Here is a 24650-nt window from a genome sequence, read left to right on the forward strand (position 1 = left end):
TTGATGGCTGAGTAGTATTCCACTGTGTATATATACTACGTCCTCTTTATCTATTCATCTGTTGATGGACATATAGGCTCTTTCCATAGTTTGGCTATGGTGGACATTGCTGCTATAAACACTGGGGTGCAGGTGCCCCTTTGAGTCACTACATTCCTATCTTTGGGGTAAATACCCAGTAGTGCAATTGCTGGATTGTAGGGTAGCTCTATTTTCAACTTTTTAAGAACCTCCGTATTGTTTTCCAGAGTGGCTGCACCAGCTTGCATTACCACCACCAGTGTAAGAGGGTTCCCCTTCCTCCACATTCTTACCAACATTTGTTGTTTCCTGACTTATTAATTTTAGCCATTCTGACTGGTGTGAGGTAATATTCATTGTGGCTTTGATTTGTATTTCCCTGATGCCAGGTGATGTGGAACATTTTTTCATATGTTTGTTGGCCACCTGGATGTCTTCTTTGGAGAAATGTCTGTTCATGTCCTCTGCCCATTTCTTTATTAGATTATTTGGTCTTTGGGCGCTGAGTTTGATATGTTCTTTATAGATCTTGGATACTAGCCCTTTATTTGGTAAGACATTTCCAAATATCTTCTCCCATTCTGTGGACTTTCTTTTGATTTTGTTGATTGTTTCCTTTGCTGTGCAAAAGCGTTTTATCTTGATGAAGTTCCAATAGTTCATTTTTGCTTTTGTTTCCCTTGCCTTTGGGGACATGTCTAGCAAGAAGTTGCTGTGGCTGAGGTCACAGAGGTAGCTGCCTGTGTTCTCCTCTAGGATTTTGATGGATTCCTGTCTCAGATTTAGGTCTTTCATCCATTTTGAATCTATTTTTGTATATGATGTAAGGAAATGGTCCAGTTTCATTCTTCTGCATGTGGCTGTCCAATTTTCCCAACACCATTTGTTGAAGAGACTGTCCTTTTTCCATTGGATATTCTTTTCCTGCTTTGCCAAAGATTAGTTGACCATAGAGTTGGTCCATTTCTGGGTTCTCTATTCTGTTCCACTGATCTGTATGTCTGTTTTGTGACAGTACCATACTGTCTTGATGATTACAGCTTTGTAATAGAACTTGAAGTTCAGAATTGTGATGCTACCAGCTTTGGTTTTCTTTTTCAATATTCCTTTGGCTATTCAGGGTCTTTTCTGGTTCCATACAAATTTTAGGATTGTTATTTATTCCAGCTCTACAAAAATAATTTGATGGCATTTTGATAGGGATTGTATTGAATGTATAGATCACTCTAGGAAGCATAAACATTTTAACGATGTTTGTTCTTCCAATCCATGAGCATGGAATGTTTTTCCATTTCTCTGTGTCTTCTTCAGTTCCTTTCATGAGTGTTCTGTTGTTTTCTGAGTACAGATCCTTTGCCTCTTTGGTTAGTTTTATTCCTAGGTATCTTATGGTTTTGGGTGCAGTTGTAAATGGGATTGACTCCTTAATTTCTCTTTCTTCTGTCTCATTGTTGGTGTATAGAAATGCAACTGATTTCTGTGCATTGATTTTATATCCTGCCCCTTTGCTGAATTCCTGTATGAGTTCTAGCAATTTTGGGGTGGAGTCTTTTGGGTTTTCCATATACAGTATCATGTCATCTAGATTGCAGACTTTAAAATGCATGTAGACATATACAAAAGAGTGTATACACAGCAATTTTATTCATACACTGTACAAAAATAGCCAAAACTAATCCATGGTATCAGAGGTCAAGATAGTGGTGTCCCTGGGGGTGGTTGTGGAAGGAATGTGGGGCCATGGTTAAATTATAGTATCGCATTAAGGCTCATTTTCCTTGTCTGTAGAAAAGTGTTTGAAAATGTTTATAGAGTTCTTGGTACATATGTGTTGTACAGTAAGAGTTTAATAAGCAACAGGTACTATTAAGAGCTAATAGTCTCTTGGCAGTCCCATAAGGATCTCAAATTCCGAATGTCCATTTTGACTTTGTCATCTTCCTTTACCATTATCTACTCATTTGCTGCTAATAATGGAATCATCCTTTCCTCACAGCCTCCCATCTATCACAAGGTCCATTGATTAGCTTTCCAGGTTGTATCAGTTTCTTACATCCCCAAGGCATGTTCAAGCCATCAGTCTTTCTCACTTGTCTTACTTCAGATGCCTCCCAGGTGCTCACTTTGCTTCCAAAAATCTCTTTATAATGCAGACAGAATGATTTTTCTAAAATGGAGTTCAATCAGGGTGCATATGCACTCTGCTTGAAATTCCGCAATGGTTTCCCATTCCTCTGAGGATAAACTCACACTGCTTAATATTTAAACTATCTTATAAGGCCTTACATGGCCTGATTTGCTGCTCCTTCCCTATCTTCAACTTTTGCTATTCCCCCTTTATAATCTATACTGCAAAAGTGTTTACGTTCACTGGATTTCTTTTCAACATGCTACACCACCTTTTTTCAGTTCATACATGTTATTAGAAGTAGTAACATTTCTAATAGTAATATTTATTTAAGAGGAATATTTCTGTTAGAAAAAGCCCTCTTCTCTGTGCCTCTCCATGCCTACTCCACTCTTATGGGCTGAATTGTGTTCCCCTCAAATTCATATGTTGAAGTCCTAACACCTAGTACCTCAGAAAGTGACTAAATTTGGAGATAGGGCTTTTAAAAAGGTAATTGAGTTAAAATGGGATTGTTACAGTGGACGTTTACCCAATCTGACTGATCTTATAAGAAGAGGAAACTAGGATGCATCCTGGCACAGAAGACAGAAGACATCCTGGCACATGAAGACATAGTGAGAAGATGGCCATCTTCAAGCCAAGGAGAGAGGCCTCTGGAGAAACCAACCTGCTGACACTTTGATATTAGACTTCTAGCTTCTGGAACTGTGAGGAAATAACTTTCTATATGTAAGCCACCCAGCCTGTGGAACATTGTTATGGCAGTCTTAGCAAGGTAATATATCTACAGTGAATTCACTTCCATTCTTCAAGACTGAGCTTAGCAGTCCTTTTATCTCAGACACTGCTTGCGTTAGACTGATTGCCCTTCCATAAGGCATATCATATCAGAGATGCATTGGCCACCTGCTGTGGGTCAGGCCCTGTTCACATTGCTGTACCTTGTGCCAGCCATTTAATTCTTTTTTTTTTTTATAAAGATTTTATTTATTTATTCGACAGAGAGAGACAGCCAGCAAGAGAGGGAACACAAGCAGGGGGAGTGGGAGAGGAAGAAGCAGGCTCATAGCGGAGGAGCCTGATGTGGGACTCGATCCCGGAACGCCGGGATCACGCCCTGAGCCGAAGGCAGACGATCAACCGCTGCGCCACCCAGGCGCCCCTAATTCATTTTTTTTTTTAAGATTTTATTTATTTGAGAGAAAAAATGAGAGCAGGAGAGAGTGCCAGCAGGGGGGATGAACAGAGGGAGAGGGAGAAACAGGCTCCACACTGGGAAGGGAGCTTGATGTGGGGCTCGATCTCAGGACCCTGGGATCATGACCTGAGTGGAAGACAGATGCTTAACCGACTAAGCCACCCAGGTGCCCCCATCCATTTAATTCTTACAACTACTTTAAGAGGAAGGTATCAACCTGCATTTGCTGATCAGAAAACTGGGAAGAGAGTTGCCAGCTGTGGACTCATCTACAAATGACCCAATCTCTTTTTCTCAGTTCTTGTCAAGATAGAATATATTCTTAACACAAGTATCAGAGTTTGACTCCGGTTTACCCTTATTTACCTTATCATAGCATTCATCTAACATTATACAAAGATGTGTTTCATTTTCTTCTCTGCTAGTCTCCAAGCTCCAGGAACACAAACTCTGTCTGGACTTTTCCCCGCCAATCTATTGGCCAGTGTCCAGCACAGTGTGTGGCCTACTGATATTTGTGGGATGCTCCCAGCTTCAATGCTGAGGCAAGTTAGCTGCCAGAGGAGTTGTGCCTGGCCTGCAGATGGGGAAGGAAAACAGCAGCAATGCTCTCAGGAGAGAGGGTGAAGGAGCAGAAGTGGGGCTGAGAGGGCTCAAGTGAGTATGGCATCTCATAGCTTCTCACTCTTCTTTCCCTGTGGTGCTTACAGCTCTGGTTATTGGGGTCAGGGAAGGGAATTATTAAAGCAGACATCCGGTCTATATTCCTACATCTGGTTGGCTGTTTTGTTCTATCAAAACTAAAGAACGTTTTCTTCAGAAATTTAGGATATGGGTGATAAAATATAATTCTACACCATTTAAATAGAAAATTCCGTGGGAAGAGTCCACATAAACATAAAAGAGTAAGACCGATAATTTCAGTGATATGAAGGGCAAGTAGCTCTATTATTGAATTATTTGCTGTTAGAAAAAAATAATGCAAGTTGGCACTTTTTCTAGGATTTCACAAGCACTTCCTATAATTCAGGGTCCATTAACACTGACAAATGGGCTCGTATCCAGATTCTGGGACCCCAGTAAGAGCTGAGTCAGTCTAGTTCCAAATTAAAATTTTAAACTCAAAGAAGGTTTTTTGGGGGTGTATTTTTATTAAGCACTTAGTGTGTGCCAGATAGCAGGGATATGAAGATAAGACAGTCTTTGCCCTCTAGGGGTTTTCTGTCTAGTGAAAGAGTCAGACATGAGAGCAAACAAACTTAATGAAGGAAACGCTCTGGGATAGAATAATATATTCAGGACCTGAGGGCACAAAGGAGGCAGCAGCCATTACTACTTGGGGAAATAAAAGAGCTTTATAGGGGCAGTGGCCTTAAAAGTTGAGTTCCTTGAGAAAACCTTTAAACAAATATAGTTCCCGTTAGAGATAAAACTAATCATTCTGTACAATTTTTTTTTGGCACATGTAAAACTTTTCTAAGAAAAGGATCATTATATGGGACGCCTGGGTGGCTCAGTCAGTTTAGGCATCTGCCTTTGACTCAGGTCATGATTCCAGGGTCCTGGGATGAGCCCCTCATCTGGCTCCCTGCTCAGCGGGGAGTCTGCTTCTCCTTCTCCCTTCTGCCTCTCACCCGCTCATGCTCTCTCTCTCACTCACACACTCTCTCTCAAATAAATGAAATCTTTAAAAAAAAAAAAAAAGGATCATTATCAAAAGTGCCTTCAAAAAATTGATACAGCATAAACCAAGTACACCTGCTTTCTAATGCTAGAGTTTATTTTTAATTTATACTGTGTGACTTGGTTTGTTAACTTTATGTATTTACTTTGATTCAGTAATTCAATTCAACATTTATTGAGCACTTACTTTGTGCTATGTGGTGTCCAGGCTCTGGCATACACAGATAAATGTCTTGCCCTCTAGTTCACAGTCTCATAGGGAGACAAATATGTAAGTAAGTCATTTAGAATATAGGTATTATGGCATCCAAAATTAAGTGTTTAACTCAGAATAGTGAGGGAACCTGGGAAGATATCTTGGAGGTGGTAAAACTTTGGTAGGGTTTTGAAAGATAAATAAGATCTGGAATTTTAAAAAGAAACTGAAAAAAATAAAACCTGAGCATTAACTTTTAAATTCAGTGTTTATGGAGGGTGTGGAGGATTGGCTATATACCATATCAAATATAATTAAAAAGTGTGTGGACTGACCTATACTTATATGTACTGCAATGTATGTGACATAGGACATACATTTTTAGTTCTATTGTATTTATAAAGAATCTGCAAGAAAACATAGCTTATTAATATTATCTGTATTATCTTAGTCTTTTTATATCTAGATGAATAAAATGATAATTTAGGAAATACAAGTAAGATTTTTAAAAATTTCCTGAGGGGGTGGGTAACATTCCTGCTCAAAGCATTTTTTAAAAAAGATTTATTTGTTTATTTTAGGCAGGAGGGGCAGAGGGAGAGAGAAACTTAAGCAGATTCTGCGATGACCTGATGATTGGGAGTCGGAGGTGGGGCTCTATCTCACAACCCTGAGATCATGACCTATGCTGAAACCAAGAGTCGGATGCTTAATGGACTGCACCATCCAGGCGCCCCTGCTCAAAGCATTTTTTTTATGCCCCTTGCTACAGTGAATTTTGGTAGGACCTGGTGAGGGCACAGAAAATTTTGTGCTCTTCCCTTTAGAAATTTAGGATTAGAAAGCCATGACAGAGCATCATACTTTTGCTGATTAAAAGATAAAGGCATTTAACTTAGGTGAAATGCAGAGTCAGCCTGTTTCAGGCAAAGAGAAAGCTTAATAGTATCTCCTTACTGTGTGTGCTTGTGGAAAAAAAAAAAAAGGCTTTCTTCTCATTTCCCATAAAATAGATAACTTCCTCTGCAATCCATGATTATAGATGCAATACGGGAATTGAAATACCAGTTTGACTTACATACAAAGTTAGTAGCTTTCTAGAAAAAGGAGCATTTATATTTTACTAGTATCTCATACCCATCTTTAGCCAAAGATTAGTCCTTTTGTTATTTTCGTAGCATGCATCATTATGTATTTCTATATTCAGACTCACAGAACGCCGAAATAATGATCTTTAGTAAATTTATGGCTTTAATTCATTCATCACGTAACACACATATTGTCAAACCCTCTTCTCAGTACTGAGAAATATACTACTGTATAGTAGTATACAAAACACAATAGACAATTTCTGCTCTTATGAAGCTTTCATTCTAGGGGTAGAAAATAAGTGAAATAAATAAGTTACTTTCACTATGTAGGGTATAATGACAAATGAGTGCAATGAGGAGAAGTAAAGGAGGGACAAATGTATAAGGGGTGCCAGAGACCTGGATGAAGGGTCATTGCAATATAAAATGGGGTGGGAGGGAGAGAGATTTACTAAGAAAAATAATTTGAATTTAGATCTGAAGAAGGCCTAATCTGCTGGAGGAAGCAGCAAGTGCAAAGGCCCTAGGGTGTCTTTTTTTCCAAGAAACAGCAAGAAGGCTAGTGTTAGCTGGAGTGGAGAGAACAAGGCAGCATGGAGCAGGTGATGATATGGGAGACGTAATGGCAGGTCAGATAGCAATGGGCCTAATAAACCATTTTAAGAACTTTTATTTATAATCCTTTGGTCTAGATATTAATCTGTTTATCAGACTGTATCAAACATCTATTTTATATCAGGGATTATATAAAGCAGTGGGGATACAATAGGTTTGTAATACTTGACTTCACGTGTAATACTTGCTTTCCAGTAGTTCATGTTATGGCAGAGTTTCCTTAATAACATAAATAAGAACATGTATTAAGCATTTATGTGCCAGGCATAACCCTAAAGGCTAATGTATATTAACTCCTTTAACAGTCAAAGCAGTACTACAATATAGGTACTATTACCTGTGGATGGGGAAACTGAGGCACACTAAGGTCAAGTGATTTGCCCAAGTTTGCACGGCTGGTCAGTGATCAGCAGAACTAGGTTTCAACGCCAGGGAGTCTCACCCCAGAGTTCAGCCTTTGACCACGATAAAATCTAGTCTTCTGAAAGAAGTAGACCCCCTCTTACAAAGATGCACCTCTGACGTGGGACAACTGTGCGGGGCAGTGTGGGGCGTGGCACTTCAGAGTCTGACAGATCCGAGGTGGAGCTCTGACTTCCCCTCGGTTTTACCGAGGCAATTGACGTAACTTGTTTTACTCTCAGTTCTTCTGATCCTTACAAACAGGGAGAAAAACACAAAACACTATAAATGTACCTTAAAGGTACATTGTCAAGATTTAATTAGATGGAATGGGAACCACATAGCACGGTGTCTGGCCCAAGCCTGGGAACTCACTAAATATTTTGGTTTTTTTCCCCTTCCCTTTCCATAAATCACATAACATCACCTAGTGATTACATATTCCTTGCAGGTCTTCTATTCAAAGAGAATACTTGACCTGAAGTATGATTTTTCTTGTCTTACGGGTGGGTTTACAGGAAAAGGTTCTGTAAATAGATGTGGCATCTTTCTCTCATTCCAAGATGTGGAGGTTAGTTAAGTTTTGTTTTTAGAGCTGAATTGATCTAGTTTTCCTTCGGGTTGGTAGAAGCCAGGTATCTGTGCCAGGCAGAGCTCTACCCTGCTTACCTTTCAGTATACCACCTTCACACATGCTGTTAGTCAGCTGTTTGCAAATGCACTTGTAGCCTTGGGAGTGTTTTACTGTGTTACTGAAAAGGCTTTTCATCCCAGTAAGTTGATCTGCTGGCTGAAAAGCTCACAGAACGTATTATTGTTTTCTCATGCTATATTTTTCCTGATTCAGTTTATTTTACCCATAGAGACCAAAAAAAAAAAAATACTTCCCAAAAGTAGAAGACTTGTAAAAATGTAAATTCCTGCAATGTGAAAGCAGAGGTAGTAACTGGCACACTGAGGGGTTACTCATCTCTTTGTACAGTATCAGAGGCTGGCTGTCTAATTCTGTACCTCGAACATTGTCAGAAAAGCCTAGCTGTGTAATTCTGGGTAAATTATTTATCTGCTCTGTGCCTCATACAACATCAGAAGCCTCGCTTGTACAATGCTGGGCAAATTACTTAACCTCTCTGTGCCTCCATTTCCTCTTCTGTAAAATGATGTTAATAATAGTACAATCTTATAGGGTGGTACCAAGGATGAAATTAGTTAGTATATGTGAAGCACTTACAACACACCAATCAACACCTAATAAACATCTAAAATGTTTTACCATTACTATCATTATTTTAAGATTGGCATGGCATCTTGATTGTACATGTCTCCCTATAAAAGTTTAGACTACAGTTTGGCTTTCTAGTAGAAGAAACATAAACACTTGAGAAAAATAAAAATGACTTCATTTGTTAATGGCCACTAATGATCAAAATTAAAGACATAATTTATTAGGGTAAGGCAAATAGCTCATTTGACTTGTAAATGGGGAATGGTGCTTGAAGATGTTATTCTTCCCTTGTTGAATGTGTATCAATATTATAATATATTGTAAAATATAAATAATAAAGGCTGTACTCATAGGCTGCATCATTTGTTTCCTGTAGAAGAATTACCAAAGGCTGCTGTTTACAACTGAAGCCTACCTAAGAGCTGTGTAAAATGGGCAATAAAATCGAGCTTTAGTGGAAGTACAGCATAAAAGCAATAATCATCCTGTGACTTAATGCCCTCAGTATGTAGTTAATAATCGTTGGCACATAAATGCTAATAGTCAAAGCTGACTGTTCACAGCTTACTGTAAACAAGAACTATTTGCTGTCCTAGATTCAGAGCACAATTCCTCTGACAATAATTTTGCTTCTTTTGTTCCCAGTAATCATTTTGGGACCATTTGTGTTGTCAAGGAAGCTATAGTTTCACTTCCAGACTTTTTTTATTCCGAAAAAAGAGATGAGTTGAGATCTTGACATGTATTAAAACTTATTTTAAAGCTTGTCTGTAATTAATGGTAGTAGCTAATAATAATTTGTATTGATTATGCAAGTACTATTACTTTAGTAATATACATTCACCTTTCATTTCCCTCACCTGCTATATCTGTTATTGTGAAGTATCTTTTGGGTTTTTTACCCTTACTGGCATAAGGACTGAATTGAAAATAAAAATCTGTCAGCATTTACCAGCTGAAAGAAGCTAAAGTTATAATACTGATGAGACTGGTTTTCTTTTGCTCGTGAATAAGTCACTGCCATATGGAAAGCGCAGTAAAATCATGGCCAGTATTCAGTGTGTTCTTGTTAATAGAAGGACCCTTATAAGACAGAAAATTCACAAGCAGTAAGTTTTGAGCGATAGCTAGTATTTCCTTTGATCTCTTTTTCTCAGACATTAAACTTGAAGTGTGTCTAGAAATGGCACTGGAATTATTCTTTTATTTCAGTCCAAGTTTGATGAACAACCAAAATTGTACAAATTTCATCTTCCAACTGAGGCCTTGTTTAATTAATTAAACCTTGTTTAATACCAAACGTGCTCTCTGTCTCCTGCTTCCTCATTTCCATGAAACTTACTATCTTCTTAAGTAGTACCTAATTTACTTATTTCTTGTCTGTATTATTTTTATCTGTATTACTAGAATTAAACTCTACTAGGGTGAAGGTCTTTATCTTGTTCTCTGATGAATGTCAAGAATCAGGTCTGAGAATCATACCTGGCATATAGTGAAGTACTCAATAAATAGTTGTTTGATGAATTAAAATTGTGACTAAGCCTTCCCTTTCCATTGAGTGAAGTCATTTTTACTGTATGTTAAAAGGGACCGTGTTGTACATACACTATATTGGAAGACTCATGGAAATTATTTTCATTAAGAGTTCTGTGCTTCCTCTTAGTGTACTTGGTACAAAAAAATCTTGAGGGGGCAATAATAAAATTCTGCTTAAAATTATCTTTAATGGCTTCCCTTTGTTTAAGGATAAGAACTGAACTGAAATCCATTCCATGGTCAGAAGGTCAGCGTCTCTTGACCATATCCACCTTTCTAGTCACCGTTGCTCCTCCCATTTCTTCAGGCTGCTCAGATGCCCCACACTCCGTCTTGCCCCATTTGTTCTGTCTGTAATGTTCTTCTGGAATCAACCTCATCACCCTGTTCACCAAGTTGAACCCTACTCATCTGTCCAACCGCAGCTCAAGCAGCTTTTCCTCAGAGAAGCCTTCACTCGTGACATTTATCACCATTTTGTAATTGCAGCCATAGGATTGACCTCCCTTTCAGACCACAGTGTTGACAAGGGCCAAGAATGTCTGTCTTTGCTTCACATTGTATATGTTATCTCCAGCATAGAGCCTGGTACCTGGTACATTCTTAAGGACATTTGATGAATGAAGGAATCGTTTGTTCTGTGTCAGCACTAGACCTATCAGAATGAAGCATGCCTTTGCTGGCAGAGATTCTCTTCAGGCCTGGTATGAGTTTACTCTCCCTCGTTTCCTTCTCCTTAGTCTCTCTCTCTGCCTCCCTGCCATCACTGCCCCCACTGTGGAAAGCTGACTGAAACATTGTCTTAGTTATTAGTTCTACTGCTATTATTAGCACTTAATAGAAATAGAGTAAGAAAATACAGATATCAAATAATTTGGTATTTCTGAGGAAAGGCACTTAAAAGGCTCATGTTGTTCTGTGTTTATGGGTCATACGTAGTCTCATTGGATAAGACAAGTACCCTTGATAATAAGATAGAAACCTCTGTGATATGGCGATGACCTGCAAAGATGAAATTCATTGTTGAACTACTACAGTCTGGATTGTTGCCACTAAAGGAAGATTTCTCATTTGCATAAAGACAAATGCTGATGTATAAAAAATAGAATGGTGACTGGTTTTACCTTGATATTCAACAGGATCAATAACATCAGTCTCTCAGTATTTTTCTTCTTAAAATACCCATCGTGTGAATGGGCATTTATGGACTTAATCCATTTTGTTTTACTATTTGTTGAAAGTTCTATGAAATAAGGTTTTTGTTTTGTTTTTTTTTTATTTTGCAGGGATCCCATCATTCACACTGCATGGTGTGTGTATTGAGGAGTGGTTAATGGGGAGTCACTTAGTTAAGTGTGACTCTAACTGTTGGCTGGATCTGAATCTCAATACGGCTTTATATTTTCCCATGCTTTTTGAGTATGCGGAAACTTTCCTGAGAGTGTGGAGGATAAAGGTAAAGAGAAAATAAAGGTATTCTTAGTCAGAAAGTCAAATTCTGTCTTGGTTTATGTACAAATGATGTAAATAAGCCCACTACAAAATTTAAACAGGAGAAAATTTAATTTAATTTAATTTCATACGCATGGGGAATCTACAGAGAAATGAGGTTCCCACTACGTTTTTTTTTTTTTAAAGATTTTATATATTTACCTCAGAGCTCTACCCCAGGACCCTGGGATCATGACCTGAGCTGAAGGCAGATGCTTAACCAACTGAGCCACCCACTACAAATTTTTTTTGGTGAACAGAGTGATGCTTGATCATTTCAGTAAATTTTTCATTAATTGAAAAAGGATAATTGAATAAAACTTGAGAAGGTAGTTAATTTGTGATATAAGGATAAGAAGTGTAAGTTGTAAGGTAGCCATCCGCCTATGAAAAACATTTTTATATTGGCAAATTTGTGTATCCAGGTAGATCTCCGGAGTATATCTGAAGAAGAGTCTACTATATACTATATAATCACCCATTTTTTTTATCAACCTAAAAGGAAAACAAGTAAAACTGATATTATTATTAGTCATAAAGTGAATTTGACTCAGCGCAATAGTGATGTTTAGAACTGTGCTAAAGGAAAATTGAAAGTAATTAATTGCAAGACTTCCACCATACATTCGGATGTGATAAAAGTACCATTAATTTTTGCCATCAGATTGTTCCTAATCACCACAGGAATAGCTCAAGACAATAAACAACGTGTTAAGAGAGGCCTTAGTGCTGCGAGTTCACAGGAAGATGCCTCCTCTCCCTGCTACAATTGAGGGGTCCTTGGCCGGGACTAAGCTGGCCCTGACGGTATTGCAATAGCCTGTCTATCGGGAGCTCAAAGACTCTGCCTTCTGAAGTTGCAGTCTGTTCTCTAACCAATTGGATATGAACCGTATGCTAGCCCAGTGCATGAGCTAAGACCCTTAAATCCTGTTTCCAAGCTTGCCTTGGAATTCAAATCAATCATAACTCCTTGTAAGGTCCCACTGCATCCTATGTCATCAGTTTTTCTGTATTATCAACAGGGCTAATCAAATAATTCACTTTAATAGGATCCCTATGCCTAATCAGTTCAAATCTGCAAACAGTGATTTGACTGACTACATGTTACAGCTGGACCTAGGTGCTAAAAAATGGTAGCATTAGAAATTGTAGGCCCTTGCTGTGTACCAGCCATTTTCCTGCATCATCTTAGCCAGTATAATGATATATTTAACCAGGAGGATCTGTACTATTGTGTTTAAATCAAATGACCAGTGCAAATGTAAGTTTTCATCTCCAACAGAGGACTTACAGTGACATAGAAAAAATATGACTCAACAGTAATATTGCTATAGACTTTAGCAGTCAGATACAGGATATCATCAGCTGGTACTGGATTTGATTTTTCTTGTTTTATGGAAGATTTCTGTGTTTATGTTTATGAACAATGTTGGTCTGTTGCTTTTCGTTCTTGTAATGTCTTGTCTGGATTTCATATCAGGATAGTTTTGATTTCTTACAATGAATTGGGAGGAGTTCCCTGTGCCTCCTATTTTCTGTGCAGGTTTGGTATTTTTTCATTTTTAAATGATAGCATACTGTGAGGCCATCTAGGCCTGGAGTTCTCTTTGTGGCAGGTTCTAAATTATGAATTCAGTTTCTTTAATAAATGTGGGTAGATTCCATTTCTTCTGTCAGTTTTAAGTAGTTTATATCTTTCAGGGAATTTATCCATTTCATGTAAGCTGTTGGATTTCTTAGCATATGGTTGTTTATAATATTCCATTACCATCCATTTGCTATCTGTAGGATTTTTAGGGACTGTCCTCTTTTTCCTTCACAATACTGGTAATTAATCTCTCCTTTTTTCTCGATCAGATTGCTAAAAAATTATCAGTTTTATTCATCTTTTCCAAAACCCAGGTTTTAAAAAACTTATTTTCTCCATTTTTTACCTGCTTACTCTTTCTTTCATTAATTACATTTTTAATTGTTTCTTTGCTTTGCTTTATCTCGGGCTTAAGTTTTTCTTCTTTTACTAAGTTCCTGAGATGGAAGCTTAGATCATGGGTTATTGACTTCTCTTATTTTTAATATGAGCATTTAATGCTATAAAATCCCCTCTAAAGATTGCATTAGCAGCATCCCGTGAATATTGATTTGTATAGTTTTGTGGGATGATGTTGTAGTTTTCCCATTATTCAATTACAAATATTTTCTAATTTCCCTTAGGAATTTTTCTTTGATCTCTGGATTATTTAAATATATATTGTTTAATTTCCAATATTTGGGCATTTTTCTAGATCTCTTTTACCAATTTCTAAATAAATTCCATTATGGTCAAAGAACATACTTTATGAGTTAAGTCCTCTAAAATTTATTGGCATTTGTTTTATGGCCAAATATATGATTTATCTTGGTGACATGCACTGTGAGTTTAAAAAGAATATGTGTGCTGCTCTTTTGGGTGGGAGTATTCTGGAAATATCCATTAAGTTAATTTGGTTGATGCTGTTGTTTAACTTTTCTATATCTTTCCCAATTTTCTGTTTACTTGTTCTCTCTGTTACTGAGAGAGAAATGTTGACATCTCTAACTATAATTGTGATTTGTCTGTTTTTTCTTTCAGTTCTTAGAGTTTTGACTTTAAATATTTTGAAGTCTTGTGATTTAGTGCACACATATTTAGGGTTAGGCTGTTAGGTTCTTTTTATGAAATCAGCTTTTTATCATTAATAAATAATAATCTTTGTCCTTGGTCATATCTCTTGTTCTAAAGTTGTGGCTGCCATAGAGTTGTGCGATTCAGACCTCCTTTCCAAAAAGTATACTTAGCCCATTACTTCAACTGCCATACTTGTGGAATCTGCTACATATTCCTGCTGTGGCTGTGCTCTCCCCAGGATGCCGCCATCCATGACCGAGCACAACATGATACTGGAGCTGGGCTGTTTTTGCCCAGTGCCAGGTCTTCTACTGGGCAGTATCTGCTGAGGACTGCCCATCAGCCTGACTGAGACTCTTGCACCTGCACTGCAGCCTGAGGCCCTTCCAACCCAAATCTTCTTTCTCCTCTTTTCCTTTTGCTGGTGTCAGATAGCATTCATACCTGAAGGTCTTTCCGTGTCCAGTCCTGCTCTCTCTTGCCTTTGTCTTGCACAGGTGTTTTCCCAAATAAATCTCCTGAACCTCTGATTTAGTCTTGACATCTGCCTCCCCTAGGACACAAACTGCCACAGAAATCTTCTTTGTCTGAATTAATATGTCCATCCAAGCTTTCTTATGATTAATGTTTGCATGGTAAACAGTCCATCCTTTTACTCTGTGTCTTTATAGCTAGTGTGTTTCTTTTTCTTTTTTAAAGATTTATTAATTTATTTGAGAAAGAGAGAGAGAGCGCATGAGCAGGGGGAGGGTTAAAAAGAGAGAAGCAGACTCCCCACGGAGTGTGGAGCCCAACCCAGAACTCTATCCCAGGACCCTGAGGTGGTGACCTGAGCCGAAATCAAGAGAGGATCAACCGACTGAGCTATCCAGGTGCCCCTCATTAGTGTATTTCTTATAAGCAGCCTATGTGGTTGGGTTTAATATACTATCTTGCTATATGTTTTCTATTTATCCCATCTGTCCTCCTCTTTCCTGGCCTTCTTTTAGATTACTTAAGTATATTTTTTATTATTCCGTTTATCTCCAGTCTTGTCTTATAGCTGTTTATCCATTATTTTTAGTGGTCACTCCAGAGTTTACAGTATGCCACTTTAGCTTATCACTTTTCACCTTCAAATAATATATCACTTCATGTGTAATATAAGAACCTATGACTTTATGCTTTCATTTTCTCTTTCCCATCCTTTGTGATATTGTTGTCATGAATGTTTGTAGATACATCAAAAACCTTATAATAATATATTGTGATTATTTTTGTTTTTAAACAATTCTATTTTAAGGAAATAAAAAAAACAAGGGCATACTTTAATTTTACGTGTGCTCACAAATTTACAAATGTCCACACTTTTATTTCTTTTGTGCAGGTCCAAGTTTCCATCTGGTATTATTTTCTTTCTTGAAAATCTTGCTCTAGCATTTCTCGTAGTGTGTATCTACTGGCCATGAATTCTTTGTACTTTTGTTTGTCTAAGATAGTATTTATTTAGTCTTTGTGTTTGAAGGATTTTTCACTGGAAATAGAATTTTAGGATGACCTTTCATTTTTCTTTCAGTACTTTAAAGGTGTCATTCAACTACTCTTTGCTCGTGTTGTTTTAATGAGAAGTTTGCAGTCATTCTTACTGTTCTTCTGTACATTATGTCTGTTTTTTTCCACTCTGCTGCTTTTGATGTTTCCCTTAATCTCTGGATTTTAGCAATTGTATCATGATATTTGCCGGGCTGTGGCTTTCTTTGTATCATCTTTGTTGGGGCTCATTGAGTTTTTTGGATTCTTAGTTTGTAGTTTTCATCGAATTTGGAAAAATTTCAGCCTTTATTTCTCTGTATCATTTTTATCCTCTGACCCCTATCCTATGACTCCAGTAACATATATGTTAGACCACTTGACATCATCCCACAAATCACTGACGGTGCTCATTTTTTGCAGCTTTTTTTTCCCTCTGTGTGTTCAACTCTTTTCTATATTGTCTTCAAAGATACTCGTCTTTCTGCAGTTAATGTCCTGATAATCCCATCTAGTATATTTTCATTTCAGATAATTTTTCATTTCTATGAAGTCTCATTTTTTAATTTTCTATTTGTTTCCTCATATATTTCCTTTAAGTCCTTAACGTGTGTTGAGCATATTTATAATTGTCCTTGTGTGCTGATTCCTCAACTGTGTCGTTTTGAATCTGTTTCTGTATCTCATTTTCCTGCTTCTTTGCATGTGTAGTATTTTTTTTAATTGAATTCTAGATTTGTGATTTGTTTGTATTCAGTGTAAAGTTTGTCTTTCTCTTAAAAGGGTTGTTTGGGCAGGTCTACAGTAACCTTTACTGTGGGGTGGACTTAGCCATACTACTAAACTGATACTTTAAAGTTATCTTACTACTAAAGACTCTTCTGGGGTTGGGACCAGAAGCCCTAGGTGCTCAACACAGACTTTCTGGTCCGGTTATTAAAAACTCAGGTGTCTCCTAGCTCTTTGCAATATCTGTGAATCATTTAACTTAAAGATCCTCGTTTGCTTTTTGTCTGGCATCATGAAGTTAACCCTGTTTATGTGTGACTTACCATTTAGCAATAAACTCAAGGAGACCCTTATATGATTTCTTGAGCCCTGCATAGCTTCTTCCTGTCTGGTGCTTATCCTAGAAAATTTTATCTCCCTTAGCCTCTGTGAACTCTTTTCTGTGTCCCCTTAACTCAGTGAGACCCCAGGATTCTTAGGTTTCCTCTCACTGCACTTCGGTCTGGAGTGTGCATCAAGGATGAAAGCTGGGATAACTGTAGGCTTCACCTCAGTTGTTCTCCTTCTCTCAGGGATCACATCTTTATTTTCTTCTAATGTTTATAAGCAGTTTTTCACATATTTTATCCAGTTTTCCAGTTGTATGAAAGGAAGGCTACTCCATTCCCAGTTAATCCGTCATGACCAGAAACAGAAATTTCGTATTTATGAATAATCTGGATGTTTTCTTTTACATATTAAGGTAGGCTTTGAGAACATCTCTGTTGCTGAACAAGAAGCAACTTTTCAGGAGGGAGAGAAGAGACTCCAAGGTCATTTACTTTGCTCTGGATTGGCACAGGCTGAGACTGGACATAGGACTATGGTTGGTCATTTCAGAAAGAAGGGGGTATGGGAACTGGGAGGTAAGGGGTGGCAGTGGCCCCTCTTCTTTCCAGGTACTCCATCCCCAATTATTAGTCAAGGACAACCTGTACATTTAAACTATCCCAAGAGAGGAGTTTCCTGGCTAGAAAATTCTGTATCTCTTATTTATGGGTGGAATCGTCTTTCTCCATTGGATGTCTATAGCAACTTAAGTATTTCTTTTTAATCTTTTTCTTTTGCATCAGTATTATTTATTGAGGACTTCAAAAGCCAGGCTCTCTGTTAAGGATTTGTACTCAAAATTCATTTATTTTTCACCACTGCCCTAGGAGGCAGGCAGTGATATATGACCTCTGTTTTATCCATGAATAAAGCAAAGCACAGAAGGATTAACTTTGCCCAAGCTCGCACAGTGTGCAAGTGGCAAAGCCAGTTAGACCTATGTCCTTTTTACGTCATGCCTGGCACTCTTGATATTAAGCTATACTTTCCCTTTTAGTACACACTGCCTTTGTACTGTAGTTACTTCTGTACCTGTCTTACCAGTTCATGAATTGATTGAGAATAGGAATGCTGTGTTTACACATGTTATGTCTTCAGAGCCCCTGACCACAGCAAGTTGAGAGGGAGAAAAGGAGGGACAAATATCATCTTCTTTATCTCTCATTTTGGGAAAGAAGATAGTCTTAACCTCTTAGAATTAACTTGCTATCAAAATACTTCCTTATCAATAAGAAGAGCTTTCAATGTAACTTTGTTTTACTTATTTTATTCCTCATTAATCATAGTTGCTAGAGTCAGCTCACAGGAAATCAGCCATCTTATAAAACAACAGCTGGCAAAAAGGAAACATTCATTATTATTCTGTTGTGCAGCGTGCATACCTAGTAATAGCAGGTTTTGGAATGTGTTCTATGTTATTTTCCTCTTTTAGTCATGCCTATAAAGTATCTTCCCTTAAAGATTGATTTTTATGTTTTTTGTAACATTAGATAAATGTTTACTAAAATAAGATATATACTTGACAGTATATAATAATAGAAATAGCATAGCAGAACCCTCTAATCAGTAACTTGAAGTTATCTTCTTTTTGTTTGCTAACCAAATACACAGTGATATCTTGATTAAGTCTGTCACTAACCGGGGCAATAAAATTGTCCTACAGGAAATCGCTAGTGGTACATCAGCATCCCCAGGGGAGGATGGCGGAGCTTACAGGTGGGTGCTTCCAAGGGTTCTTCTTACATCAGATGACTGTTGGATGACAGTTTCGACAGTTCGTTCCCCTCCAGGGTCAAATGTACATGTTCCAGGAGGCATTTAAGCCGCATCTGATAACCCTCGTAGTTGAACTTACAAGCTCCTGTAGACTGGTGTTTATCAGGGCAGAGGCTACACGTAAGGTGAGAAAGCCTTGCTGCTGGAAGCTGTTAAAAAATCTGTTTCAAAAGTCTTTAGAATCTGTAATTACTTAATTACATCAGAAGCTGCATCAGAGAGGAGTGGGTTTGTGGCAAACAACATGTCACAACGTCTGAAACTTTGAGCTCAGAAAAACAGAATATAGATACTTGGTTTTATATGACCACCACTCTCTGTTCTCCAGAGATTCTTCTTTCTTATAACCACTTTCAGGCTCATGATTATGAAATGCTTCCTCATATTGCAGAACCAAAATGACTTCATTCAGAGTGAGAAACTTTAAACTTTATTTTCCATTTTAACACTTCCAAACAGATCTGTAGTTAGCTCTTATTCTATGTATAAAGTGCGAGCCAAGAGAGAGGGCAGAGAGGAAAGGAGGAGAGACACGGAAGGTCCTATTTCTCAAGCAAAGCAAGAGAAATCCTTAGAAGTAAGAGGGAACTATGTTTCACGTGATCTTTTAAGATGTGGGATCTTTCCTCTCTTGGTAATTTAATAAAATGGACAAGTATCCACTGAATCGCTTTCTTCTTTACACATGATAAATTAATGAGCAGCCATCAAAAAATTGATTTTTAGTCTCTTGTGGCCTGAACTGGCCTGAACTGGATTGAGGCAATGATGTGAAGGCTCAAAACTAAATCTGTTGTTTCAGATCCCTGAGATAGCCTGTCTCCCGGCATGTTGTTATGTCATATTAAACATTAGTAATTGGATCATAGGAACCACAAGGGACCACAGGTTTGTATCCTCCTTGTCTGGGTAATGCTCTTTAAAACAGTCAGTGAGTCCTTACAAACCCCACTGCCACCATACTAGAACTTGAAGGGCACCAGAGGAAGAGAGTTTCTATTTTTAACAGAAAGAGGCCTGAGGAAGGATTTTAGGTAGATTCTAACTAAGGTAAACTCTTTTTCATTGAATTAATTCATACTGAATGTTGTACCTCATATGCATGTTGTAAGAAACCTCTACCTTAACCATCTCAATAATGTATTTGAACGCAGGGTAATCTAACAAAACATAAAGTCATATTTGTGTCAAATGTTCTTAAGAGCTCCGACTTGTCTTAAAATTCTATTATATTGCATTTTTCCTCGGATGTTTTTCTCTAGAAAAAAAGTTGTGGTTCATTCATTAATTCAGTGTCTGTTACAGGTTTACTGTGTGTAGAGCATTTTGCTTGGCTTTTCTGAAATTATGCATTTATCTCTTCATTTATTTAGCAAGTACTTATCGTATATTAATAAATGCTAAGTGCTATTCTAGGTCCTGGGAATATTGTTAAGTATTCATTACCAATGGGGAAGTCAGACAACAGGCAAGTGAACAAATGCATACATAATATAATTTTGGGGAGATGAGAGGGGATGTATTAGCTCTTTGTATCCAGCTACTAATGACTGATACTATGTAACAGCAGCTGGGAAATTGGATGCCAGGATGCAGTGACAGCATGATCTAACTTTTATATAATATATAAGGCAAAATACAGGGTCTTTTACAGTTATCTTATGCAGTAGACAATAGACATGTAAAGTACATGTTATTTTTCCCATTTATTCAGACAAAGAAAATGAAGCTCAGAGAGATGGAGTGAATTTCTTTACTTAAAGCTAGCTAATCCCAAAGGTTTTTTGCATCAAGCCTTTGCCTTCTGACCATAAGATGCATGTTTTTGCTCTGCATTACTACTTGGTACATGTTGGATTAATTATCTACCAATTCTTTTGTTCCTACATTTTAGGTTAAAATTCTTACAGGAGTAAAAATACTTATCAAATCATGATAGATACAGTGTTTGCTTTTGACTTTGAAAATACTTTTAATAAAGCCTCATATCTGTTTAGTGGGGAAAAGAAAAAAGGGGAAGAATATAAAACTTGCCCTCGCACACTGCACGGGTTTTCATAAATCTCAGCCTTCTCGAGGCTGATTACACTTTGCAGTCTTCCTTAGGAAATGGGTGAAAATTGGAGCTGGGACACAAACAGGAAGGCTGGGAGGCAGATCTGTCCCACAGGCACTACCTCTTTAAATAGCTACCGTGCAGTAGGAATTAGTTCTCCTCCTGCAAGAAACTCCACTGCCCTTTGTTTCTTTGCCCTGGGCTAGAGGCAACCAGTGCTGTCCTGTCTCGGAGGGGGAGGCAGTGCTCAGAGTGCGTGGGGTGGTGGATGTGGGCTGGAGGATGGCCTCCCCACCTCTGGGCCATGAGGACACATGGTCGCACAGATGTTTGGTACTTCTCCCTTAAGAATATCATCCGGGAGACTTTTAACCTCTTAAAAGGTAAGGTTGAGAGCACTTCCTAGATCAATCGCTTGGGCTACAGGCTTCTTTCTTCAGACTGATTGTTTCATTTTAAGAGAGGAAAGAAGAGAGTAGATGGTTGCTATAGCTTTTTTTAAATCCATTTTTAATTGAATGCGTAAGTAGAGCTTATGGTTTTATTAGTAGGTTATAGGTACATAATGTTAAGTGATAGTAAACTGTGATTTTTTTAACCTTTCAAAGAGGATTTTTGATATAGGGTGGACGTAAGTTTCTAAAGCTCAAATATAGAAGGAGAGTAGATAAGCCCTGTTACTAATTTGGGAAGACTAGTTAAGATGGAATTTTAATAGATGCATACAAAATGAATGGCTTAGAGGTCTTTTGATTCCAGTCCCTGCTTTTGAGCAGGAGCCTTTAAAACTCTAATCCAGGGGCTCCTGGGTGGCTCAGTCAGTGGAACGTCTCACTCTTGGTTTCAGCTCAGGTCAGGATCTCAGGGTCATGAGATCGAGGCCTGCGTGGGACTCCGTGCTTAGTGCACAGTCTCCTTGGGATTCTTGCTCTCTCTCCTTCTGACCCTCCCCCTGCTTCCCTGCATGCTCGCGCTCTCTCGCTCTCTCTCTCAAATACACCTTTAAAAAAAATAGATAAAACTCTAACCCAGCCTTTCCAGATCATTATCTAATTTTGGAAACATCTACTGAGGTAGACTCCATTACCCAAGCAAGCACTTCCACTCTTTAGTGGAATTAAGGTATTTCTTTGGTCAGGCTACCAAGCCTTTCCTCTGGTTTTCCATGTTTGGACAAAGGGCGCCAAGCAGAAGCAGCTGTGTTTTTGCCCTGTTCTAGAGAAGAAGACAGGAAGGTGGGGAGGGAGTGCCCATTGCATACCTGCCTTTCAGAAAATACTGTGCCTGGGATTTTTGTGTGCTGCCTTTGTCCATTTTTTCTCATCTTTTCCTGGCCTCCGCCTACTCCTCCCTTATGTGCCTTCTTCAAGAAATTGGTACCTGTGTTAGGGCATACTCTCAAAGCCAGCCTTAGTCTGATTAATAGCAAGCAGAAGGCCTATTTCAAGAAACACAAATGCAGTCCTTCCCAGAAAGGTTTCCACAGTATCTGTTAACCTCCTTTCATGTTTAATTTTTAGAGCACTGTTATCCATACAGCCCCTTTGTCAGTGACTCCTTATATGTCTTGTCTTGTCTTTTCTTTCTTTCTTTCTTTCTTTCTTTCTTTCTTTCTTTCTTTCTTTCTTTCTTTCTTTCTTTCTTCTTTTTCTCCCCCCCCCCCCTTGTTTTTGTCCTTTGCGTTGTCTTTCACAGGAAGGGGAAGTACTAGGACGGGTACTTTTGTTGTTTATTTGAATTTCATTTCCTTCAAATTAGAGTCATTTGCTTCACAGTGTTCTGGGTTCTTTTTAGTTAAGTAGCATCATCTTTATATTTTTGCCAATGTGTTTATAGTTTCTTTATTGTTTTTAAATTGTTTTACTACTAATGTATTTTGTAATCAAAGGTAGAGTCTACTTTAGCCCTGGTGAGCCTTTTTAGAGTAGAGTGTGTTAAAGCCCATTTAGATGAAATACTGCTTTTCTTGTATGGTATGAGTTGGGAGGGGAAAAGGCTTTTTTTTTTCTTTTTAGTTTCACCTTTAGATTTCAGAGTGTGGTAAGCAAAAGCAAGGTCTATGATAGGTGATACATTTCCAGCATAATGTCTAGGATATGCTTGATGTGCTTATTTGTCTGTGAAAATAATTCTATACTAGTGTGCTTTGATTATTATTACTAAATAGGGAGTCTTTCTTTAAATCTTGTAAGTAAAAGGGATTTACATTATTTTTAGAAATCGTTCTCAAATTTGACATTCTATAGTTTTGTTTTGATAGCCCCCATAGTTCTACATGTAATAACTGCCCTCTGCCCAGCCCCCTTTGTACACATCCTATGTCTTATGAATTTTGTAAGGCACTTGTTAAACTGTAGACTAAGGGATTAATTGAAAAGTAACTGTGCTAATCAAAAGCAAGTTTAACAAGATAAAGCTTGTGTTTAGATAGGAAAATATTTTAAAAAGACTTAATTTTTATGATCCTAAAGCTGAAGGAAAAAAAAAAAATCAGATGGAAAACAGAACAATGCTTAGCTAACTTAAGCAGAATCTTTACAGAGAAGGAGTTCTGAAGACAATGGGCATAATAACGCAAGGCTCTATTAGCCGAAGTTCCAGCAGAAATTTTAGAAAAATAAAATCACTTGTGAGATGAGCTACAAGGAAATCAGTGCCCCTGTGCAATAAGGAGAATGACAAAGTCACGTAACAGATTTACTGGAAGGCCGCCTGCTGACCTGAGTTGAGCAGAGTGCAGGAATGTGTTTCAAAGCCTGTTTAAAACCCCAGAGGTGGTGTTTTGAATCACTCTTGCTGATGTAAACACAGACCCTGCCTGGAAATTTTCCAAAAGCGGAGAGGGTAAAGGCAGTTCAGTCAAGATGTGCAGTGTTATTATAATAAAGACATGGGGAAGCAATTCACCACCATCTTGGGAGACAGAGTCGAACAGCCTTTCGGCTATCTCTGAAGGTGTAGTGTGACCTGGTGATAAGACCATTCCCGAGAGAAGATTGCACTGAGAACAATCACCCCCAAGTGCTTATCTAAACAAAAGGAAGGGGGGGATTGAGAAAAAGGGAATTGTTTTTTAGTGATATAGAAGCCTGTGGATTATTTAAGGGGACAAAAACTATTGAGAGGAGCGTTTGGACAATATCAGTGCTGATGAGATGGACATTCATTGCTAGGGCACTTTAGTGATGAATAAATGATAAGTTCCCAAAGCTCAGGTAGCAAGCGAATGCGTTTGTAAGTGAGCAAGCAGGTCTTGTCTCTGTTAGCTATGAAGATCACCGCACGTAATACCCCATCTGCTAGATGTATTTGATGAAATGAACATGAAATTCAAACTTTCCAGATTTCTCATATGGATATACAGAGTAGTACGATTGGGTCTGAAGTGAGAGGGTATTTCCTGTCCAGCTGCACATCACCCTAAAGGAGACTTCCCCAGAATCCAACCTGGTACTTTACAGAAATCACTATTTGGGACATGAGGCGTCCATTATTTTGTTTCAAAAGACAGAAAGACACAATATTTCATTATTTGTGTACTAAAGTGGTATGTAACTATCTGAAACTTACGGAATAAGTAGGTGGTAAAGGAGATGTTTCTTCCTGTTCCATAACTTCCAGAGCTCATTCCAAATAACGCCTCATCCACTTCAAAAGGAATGCTGGAGGTGTGGAGGCAGTAACCCCGCACAGTGCTGCCTGTGATGGCGGGAGTGTACAGGAGAGCCTTCTGGGCTGGTGTAGGGCATCCAAAGGAACTAGGTGACCATTCAAGACAGGACGCTCGGAAGCAGTATAGTTAAAATGGAGGCTAACAGGCAGTTCACCTACTTGAAAAGATTTCTTTTTAAATAATTGCATATTATATAGTAATTGTCTTTCATTCTTTGCCAACCTCGAATTATTCAGTAGGTACGAATCTTCTAGTGTATGTTAGTTGAAGTACGACAGGATTTATCACTTGATCCGTCCCCA

At 38.2% G+C, this 24650-nt stretch overlaps 1 protein-coding gene across 6 annotated transcripts in view; it reads left to right on the forward strand.

The window, feature by feature from the left end:
* The window catches only part of ARHGAP28 (Rho GTPase activating protein 28), a 197596-nt gene that overhangs the window by 32481 nt on the left and 140465 nt on the right, over positions 1-24650 (forward strand). The window contains exon 1 of one of the 6 annotated variants that reach the window (XM_057313233.1): positions 11385-11554. The exons of 4 other annotated variants lie outside the window; for them this stretch is intronic. The gene's annotated coding sequence lies outside the window, so the exon portion shown is untranslated. Of the gene's footprint in view, positions 1-11384; positions 11555-20931; positions 21059-24650 lie in introns of those variants that run through there. One more of the 6 variants, XM_026496007.4, reaches the window with a different exon arrangement.

This window comes from Ursus arctos, unplaced genomic scaffold (assembly GCF_023065955.2).
Source record: "Ursus arctos isolate Adak ecotype North America unplaced genomic scaffold, UrsArc2.0 scaffold_17, whole genome shotgun sequence".
Classification (NCBI taxonomy): Eukaryota; Metazoa; Chordata; class Mammalia; order Carnivora; family Ursidae; genus Ursus; species Ursus arctos.